Genomic DNA, 7,188 nt, shown 5'->3' on the forward strand with positions numbered 1-7,188 from the left:
CAGGCGGGGGGGTACATGGATACAGGGGGCCGGGATCGGGGGGTGCAGGGGGCCGGGATCGGGGGGTGCAGGGGTACAAGGGGCGGGGATCGGGGGGTACAGGAGGGCAGGGGGCGGGGATCGGGGGGTACAGGAGGGCAAGGGGCGGGGGAGCCAGGGGATGCAGAGGGCGGGGATTGGGGGTGCAGGGGGGCCGGGATCGGGGGGTGCAGGGGATGCAGAGGGCGGGGATCGGGGGGTACGGGGGGCCGGGATCGGGGGGTACGGGGGGGCAAGGGGCGGGGATCGGGGGGTACGGGGGGGCCGGGATCGGGGGGTGCAGGGGGGCCGGGATTGGGGGAGCCAGGGGATGCAGAGGGCGGGGATCGGGGGGGCAGGGGGGCCGGGATCGGGGGGTGCAGGGGTGCAAGGGGCGGGGATCGGGGGGGCAGGGGGGCCGGGATCGGGGGGGCAGGGGATGCAGGGGTCCGGGATCGGGGGGTGCAGGGGTGCAGGGGATGCAGGGGTCCGGGATCGGGGGGTGCAGGGGTGCAAGGGGCGGGGATCGGGGGGGGCAGGGGGTCCGGGATCGGGGGGGGCAGGGGTGCAAGGGGCGGGGATCGGGGGGGCAGGGGGGCCGGGATCGGGGGGTGCAGGGGTGCAAGGGGGCGGGAATCGGGGGGGCAGGGGGGCGGGGATCGGGGGGGCCAGGGGATGCAGGGGGCCGGGATCGGGGGGTGCAGGGGGGCCGGGATCGGGGGGTGCAGGGGATGCAGGGGGCGGGGATCGGGGGGTACAGGGGTGCAAGGGGGCGGGGATCGGGGGGGTAGGGGGGCGGGGATCGGGGGGTGCAGGGGGCCGGGATCGGGGGGTGCAGGGGGCCGGGGATGCAGGGGTCCGGGATCGGGGGGTGCAGGGGTGCAAGGGGCGGGGATCGGGGGGGCAGGGGGGCCGGGATCTGGGGGTGCAGGGGATGCAGGGGGCGGGGATCGGGGGGGCAGGGGCGCCGGGATCGGGGGGTGCAGGGGTGCAAGGGGGCGGGAATCGGGGGGGCAGGGGGCGGGGATCGGGGGGGCCAGGGGATGCAGGGGGCAGGGATCGGGGGGTGCAGGGGGGCGGGGATCGGGGGGTGCAGGGGTGCAAGGGGCCGGGATCGGGGGGGCCAGGGGATGCAGGGGGCGGGGATCGGGGGTGCAGGGGGGCCGGGATCGGGGGGTGCAGGGGTGCAGGGGGGCCGGGATCGGGGGGTGCAGGGGGGCCCGGTACCTGCGGGGCTCTGCCCGGCTCCGCGCTGCTGCCCGGCGCCGCCTCGGGGGGCTCTGCGGGGCCGGGCCCCGGGGGGGGCGCGGGGGGGGCGGCGCCCCCCGCCCGCTCCCTGCGCGCCCCGGCCGCGGCCGCCGCCGCCCTGCTCCGCCTGCGAGTCATGCCCGGCCCGCGCCGCCGCCGCCGCCGACAGGACAACAGCCAATATGGCGGCGCGGCCCGTCCGGCCCCTGCCCGGGGGCGGCCCGGCGCGGGGAAGCCGCCGCCGCCATCGCCGGAGCGGGCAGCGGCCGGGCAGCGCGCCCCCAGCGGGCGGAGGGGGAAGCGCGCCGGGGGGGGAGGGGGACTCGGCGGGGAGGGGGGCGGGGGGAAGGGAGGGAACTTAGCAGGAAGGGGGGGGGCTGGGAGGGGAGCGGAGGGAGGGAACTTGGCTGGGAGGGGGGGCTGAGAGGGGAGTGGGGGGGAGGGAGAGAACTTGGCAGGAAGGGGGGGCTGGGAGGGGAGTGGGGGGAGGGAACTTGGCAGGAAGGGGGGGCTGGGAGGGAGGGGAGTGGGGAAGGGACCTTGGCTGGGAGAGGAGCGGAGGGGGGAGGGAGGGAACTTGGCAGGAAGGGGGGGCTGAGAGGGGAGTGGGGGGGAGGGAGAGAACTTGGCAGGAAGGGGGGGCTGAGAGGGGAGGGGAGGGAGGGAACTTGGCTGGGAGGGGGGGACTGAGAGGGAGGGAACTTGGCAGGAAGGGGAGTGGCGGGGGGAGGGAGGGAACTTAGCAAGAAGGGGGGGCTGGGAGGGGAGGGGGGAAGGGAACTTGGCTGGGAGGGGAGCGGAGGGAGGGAACTTGGCTGGGAGGGGGGGCTGAGAGGGGAGTGGGGGGGAGGGAGAGAACTTGGCAGGAAGGGGGGGCTGGGAGGGGAGGGGAGGGAGGGAACTTGGCTGGGAGGGGGGGACTGAGAGGGAGGGAACTTGGCAGGAAGGGGAGTGGCGGGGGGAGGGAGGGAACTTAGCAAGAAGGGGGGGGCTGGGAGGGGAGGGGGGAAGGGAACTTGGCTGGGAGGGGAGCGGAGGGAGGGAACTTGGCTGGGAGGGGGGGCTGAGAGGGGAGTGGGGGGGAGGGAGAGAACTTGGCAGGAAGGGGGGGCTGGGAGGGGAGGGGAGGGGAGGGAGGGAACTTGGCTGGGAGGGGGGGGCTGAGAGGGAGGGAACTTGGCAGGAAGGGGAGTGGCGGGGGGAGGGAGGGAGGGATTTGGCAGGAAGGTGGGGTGGGGAGGGGAGGGAAGCCGGGGTGCGGGGGGAGGGGAGAGAACTTGGCAGGAAGGGGGGGCTGGGAGGGGAGGGGAGGGGAGGGAGGGAACTTGGCTGGGAGGGGGGGGCTGAGAGGGAGGGAACTTGGCAGGAAGGGGAGTGGCGGGGGGAGGGAGGGAGGGATTTGGCAGGAAGGGGGGGCTGGGAGGGGAGTGGGGGGAGGGAACTTGGCAGGAAGGGGGGGGCTGGGAGGGAGGGGAGTGGGGAAGGGACCTTGGCTGGGAGAGGAGCGGAGGGGGGAGGGAGGGAACTTGGCAGGAAGGGGGGGCTGGGAGGGGGGGGCTGAGAGGGAGGGAACTTGGCAGGAAGTGGAGTGGCGGGGGGGAGGGAGGGAACTTGGCAGGAAGGGGAGTGGCGGGGGGAGGGAGGGAGGGATTTGGCAGGAAGGTGGGGTGGGGAGGGGAGGGAAGCCGGGGTGCGGGGGGGGAGGGGAGGGAACTTGGCAGGAAGGGGGGGCTGGGAGGGGAGGGGAGGGGAGGGAGGGAACTTGGCTGGGAGGGGGGGGCTGAGAGGGAGGGAACTTGGCAGGAAGGGGAGTGGCGGGAGGGATTTGGCAGGAAGGTGGGGTGGGGAGGGGAGGGAAGCCGGGGTGCGGGGGGGGAGGGGAGGGAACTTGGCAGGAAGGGCCGGGCTGGAGGTAGGGAGTCCCCCCCAGCGCTGTGGGGTATGAGGGGGCGCTCAGGCAGGGTCCCCGTGTGTGTACCTTGCGGAGCCCCATGGAGGCCCGGGTGCTACTCTTGCTTTGCCCTGCCTGTCCCAGACACGTTCCCCTTTCCAAGGAGAGCCGCTGGGCAGGGTTCAGACCGGAGGCCCTGCGCCGTGGTCTGCCCCGGCAGCACTTCTCTCTCAGGGACAGAGAGCCTGCATGGGCCTGGGCTTTAGTTCCTGGCCCCGCGGCACGACCTGCTCAGGGTTACAGGGGCTGCTCCTGCATTCATCCTTCCCATGAAGCAGAAGCCGGTCACGTCCCTGAGCAGCCAGCACGGCTGGGGCAGCTGCATGAAGCCAGAGAGGCCATGTGGCTGGCACTGCAGAGGGGAGCTTCTGGGTAGGCCTTTGCCACTTCGCTGTGTCCCCCCCCACACACACTTGTCCCCATCACCAAAGCACCAGGCTCCTGTACTGGGTGGAGAAGACACAGCCACAGCGCTCACAGGGCCAGCACCCGAACGAGCATTTCCCACCTGCGCCAGGCCAGCTGCTTAGCTCGCCAGGGCTGGGCTGATTGACGAGGCAGCCGGGGCACTGGTGGGATTGAAAGAGCTTTCTCGCATGGTGCCCCGCTCCTGAGCGCCTCTGGCTGCTGCCCGTGCTGACCAGCTGCGAGCCGTCAGGGGAAAGGGGCTGCCACTCCCTCACAGCGGCTTCAGCCCTAGGTCCTGTCAGATCATGGGTGAAACAAGCAAGGTCAGCCCTCTGCCACGGCCACCCGGCCTTTCCTCCAAGCCTGTGGGGAGCGGATACAGGCTGGCGCTGCGTGGGGCGGCAGCAGTAGGACAGAGGACTGCACAGGGGGCTGCAGGCATCCTCACAGCTGTGCAGCTCTTGGGCTTGGCCATCTAGGAACCCAGGCAGAAAACGCCAATCAAAGGATGGGAAAATCAAGTGTTTCTGTAGTAACCAACCCTGCAGGGAACGGGGAGAGGAACGGGGCTAGTAAGGAGAGAGAGCGACTCTAATTGCATTGGGGCTCCCACAGCTGTGAGAGCAGTCCCAGAGCCATACTTCAAGAGGGCCTCTAGTTCCTGGTGTGCAGCTGTGTGTGAGTCGCACACCTGCTGCCAGGCTGAGCCACAGCAGGACGTCCACACTTACCTGTCTGCGCTGTGGCAGAGAAGCAGTGGTCTCTGTAGGCAAAGGCTCTGTGGCACCCCTCACGCCAGAGCTCGCAGTGTCTGTAAGACAGGGGCACCAGGAGAAACAGAGGATTGTGCCCCACTTCTCTGTGTGGACTGAAAGCAGGCCCCTTGCACAGTGAGAACCCAGCTTCCTCTAGCGGGCACTGTTCAGCAGGAATCAGGCCTGCCTGTGAGTCCGTCACCATGGCTCTGGAATCAGCCGGCTGAGGGCGCTGTGGAGCGAGGTGCTACGCTGCCCAAATGCTGGGCACATGGATCACTACAGTAGGGGTCTGCTCAGGCCTCATATTTATTCAGGAACCAGACCAAGCTCACCTGACCCAAGCCAAAGAGGGGTCAAGTCATTTTCTAGCCCCCCCGATCCCAAACTTGAGGTCAGTGCCACCCCCAGCTCCTGCCTGGGCGTTGCTGTGGTGGCTGTGTGCCCTAGCAGCTGCATGCCCGGCTCCTGGCAGCCCTCCATGCTGTGGGGTGAGCGGTGTTCGGACTGCTGCGCATCCTCACTTCACAGCAGTCACACAGGAGCGAAGTGGCAGTGGCTGTCAGGGGCAGGGCCCGTGCACGGACCCTGCGGGCAGGAGGCCCCAGCTCACCCCAGAGGGGCTGGCTTTTTTCTGACCCAGACTCGGTGCTTGTAGTCCAGTCTCATCTGGTTAAGTTGCAGGCCTCTGCAGTGCTTCCCCTGCTGCCTGGGCCCACGCAGCCCGGGCACGGATCACAGGACAAAGGTACAGGAATAGAGCAGGACAACTAGCAAATCCCGTTTCATGAAGCAAGGAGGGGGCAGGGGGATTCAACCATTGAAAGGCAGCATGTTTAAAACTGACCTTTTCCATGCAGTGCACAAGCGTCCTGTGGTACTCACTGCCACAAGGTATCACCAAGGCAAAGACCTTCACATGATTCCAAGAAAAAGGGCTGGACGTTTATATGGAGAACAGGAACATCCAACATGGCATAGGAAGGGTTAAAGACAAACCAACCTGAGGTGGGAAGGGAATCTAACCCCCCAGCTTCAGTTCAGGAATCCCCACTAGCTAATGGGGATTTGCACAAAGCTCCCCAGGGGCAGGCTGCCCTCACCCTACCAGTTGTTGGGTTTCTTGCAGCTTCCTCTGAAGCAGCAGATGGTGGTCAGTGTCAGGCGACCCTGATCTGCTCTGGTATGGCAGAGCCTAGGCTTCTACATGCACAATCCTATCAATCCCTGCGTGAGACGGATATTTTCTGTTTTTCCCCCAGCACCATCCCCACTCAGCATTCCTGAGGGTGAAACCACTGCCTTTGTCTTACCAATGCTCCCCAGCCCGGGCCTTCCCCCAGGCTCCCTTGTCAGCAGGCACCCATTGGGCTCCCCCTCAGACCTGCATCATCTCTCCTCTCCCCTCTGGGTGTTCTGGGGCTAGACCCCTTCCTAGCAAGCACCCCAAGTCCAAACAAAAGGCCAAAGAAAAATCTTCAGCCAAACAGCTCTTCCCCCGCCTCAGGCTTCATGGGAGTTCCCTCGTGGCCCTACCTCAGGCTTCCCCTGCAGGAGCCTAACCTGGACTCTAGTGCTACCTGTCAAGCCCTACACCAGGGCTTCACGGCAGGCTGCCTCCACCGGAGCACCCATGGCCTACGTAAAGGCCCAGCTCCGCCCTGTCTCGCCAGGAGGCAGTTAATCACCCCCAGGTGCGGACCATGAGTAACTGGGATTCTTTCCCTTGTCTTGTAGGTGATGGCGGGGAAGGTGCAGAGAAGGGCAACAAAAATGATCAGGGGTGTGAACAGCTTCCGTATGTTGAGAGATTAAAAAGGCTGGAACTCCTCAGCTTGGAAAAGAGAGGACTCAGGGGGAGATGAGAGCGGTCTATAAATCATGGCTGGTGCGGAGAAAGTGACTAGGGAAGTGTTATTTACCCCTTCACATAACACAGGAACTAGGGAGTCACCCAAGAAATTAAGAGGCAGCAGGTTTAAAACAAACAACAGGAAGTACTTCTTCACACAATGCACAGTCAACTTGTGGAACTTATTGCCAGAGGATGTTGTGACGGCCAGAAGTATAACTGGGTTCAAAAAGAGCTAGATAAATTCATGGAGGATGGGTCCATCAATTGCTATTAGCCAGGATGGGCAGAGACACAACCCCATGCTCTGAGTGTGGCTAACCAATGTTTGCCAGAAGCTGGCAGTGGCTGACCAGGATGGATCACTCCAGGGCTTAAATTCTTATAGAGTATTTCCTGGAGCCCCCACATATCCCCTGCCCCAAACATGCTATAAAAACTCCAGGGGGTTTTGAAAATATTTACCAGAGCTCAGCTCCAGACAGCTCTGGCTGAATTTAAGCCCTGGATCACTCGGTAATCGCCCTGTTCTCTTCACTCCCTCTGAAGCACCTGGCACTGGCCGCTGTTGGCAGACAGGACACAGGGCTGGTTGGACCATTGGGCTGACCCAGTCTGGCTGTTCTTATGCTCTTGCACAGAGACTCTAGGTGCATGGCCTCCGAAGGAGGCAGTCTCCTACTAGCAGGGCACCAATGTCCTTAAGAGCACTTACACTTCCTGGTGCGCTGTGGTGCAAAGACCCAAGCAGGGCCAGGAGCTGTCCTTGCTTCCCATGCAGGACCAGCAGGACTTGCATACAGGACCAGCACATGGCTCACTGCAGCTTAACCACAGTCTTGCTCTTGGAGCCACCAGCTGGTGTCAGAGGCATCCCTGGCTCGTGCACCCGTGGCCCATGCTGGGATGAACGAGTTCTGCCTGGCTCAGCGAGTCCTGACAAACTTCAGAAAACC

This window comes from Eretmochelys imbricata, chromosome 8, assembly GCF_965152235.1.
Source record: "Eretmochelys imbricata isolate rEreImb1 chromosome 8, rEreImb1.hap1, whole genome shotgun sequence".
Taxonomy (NCBI): Eukaryota; Metazoa; Chordata; order Testudines; family Cheloniidae; genus Eretmochelys; species Eretmochelys imbricata.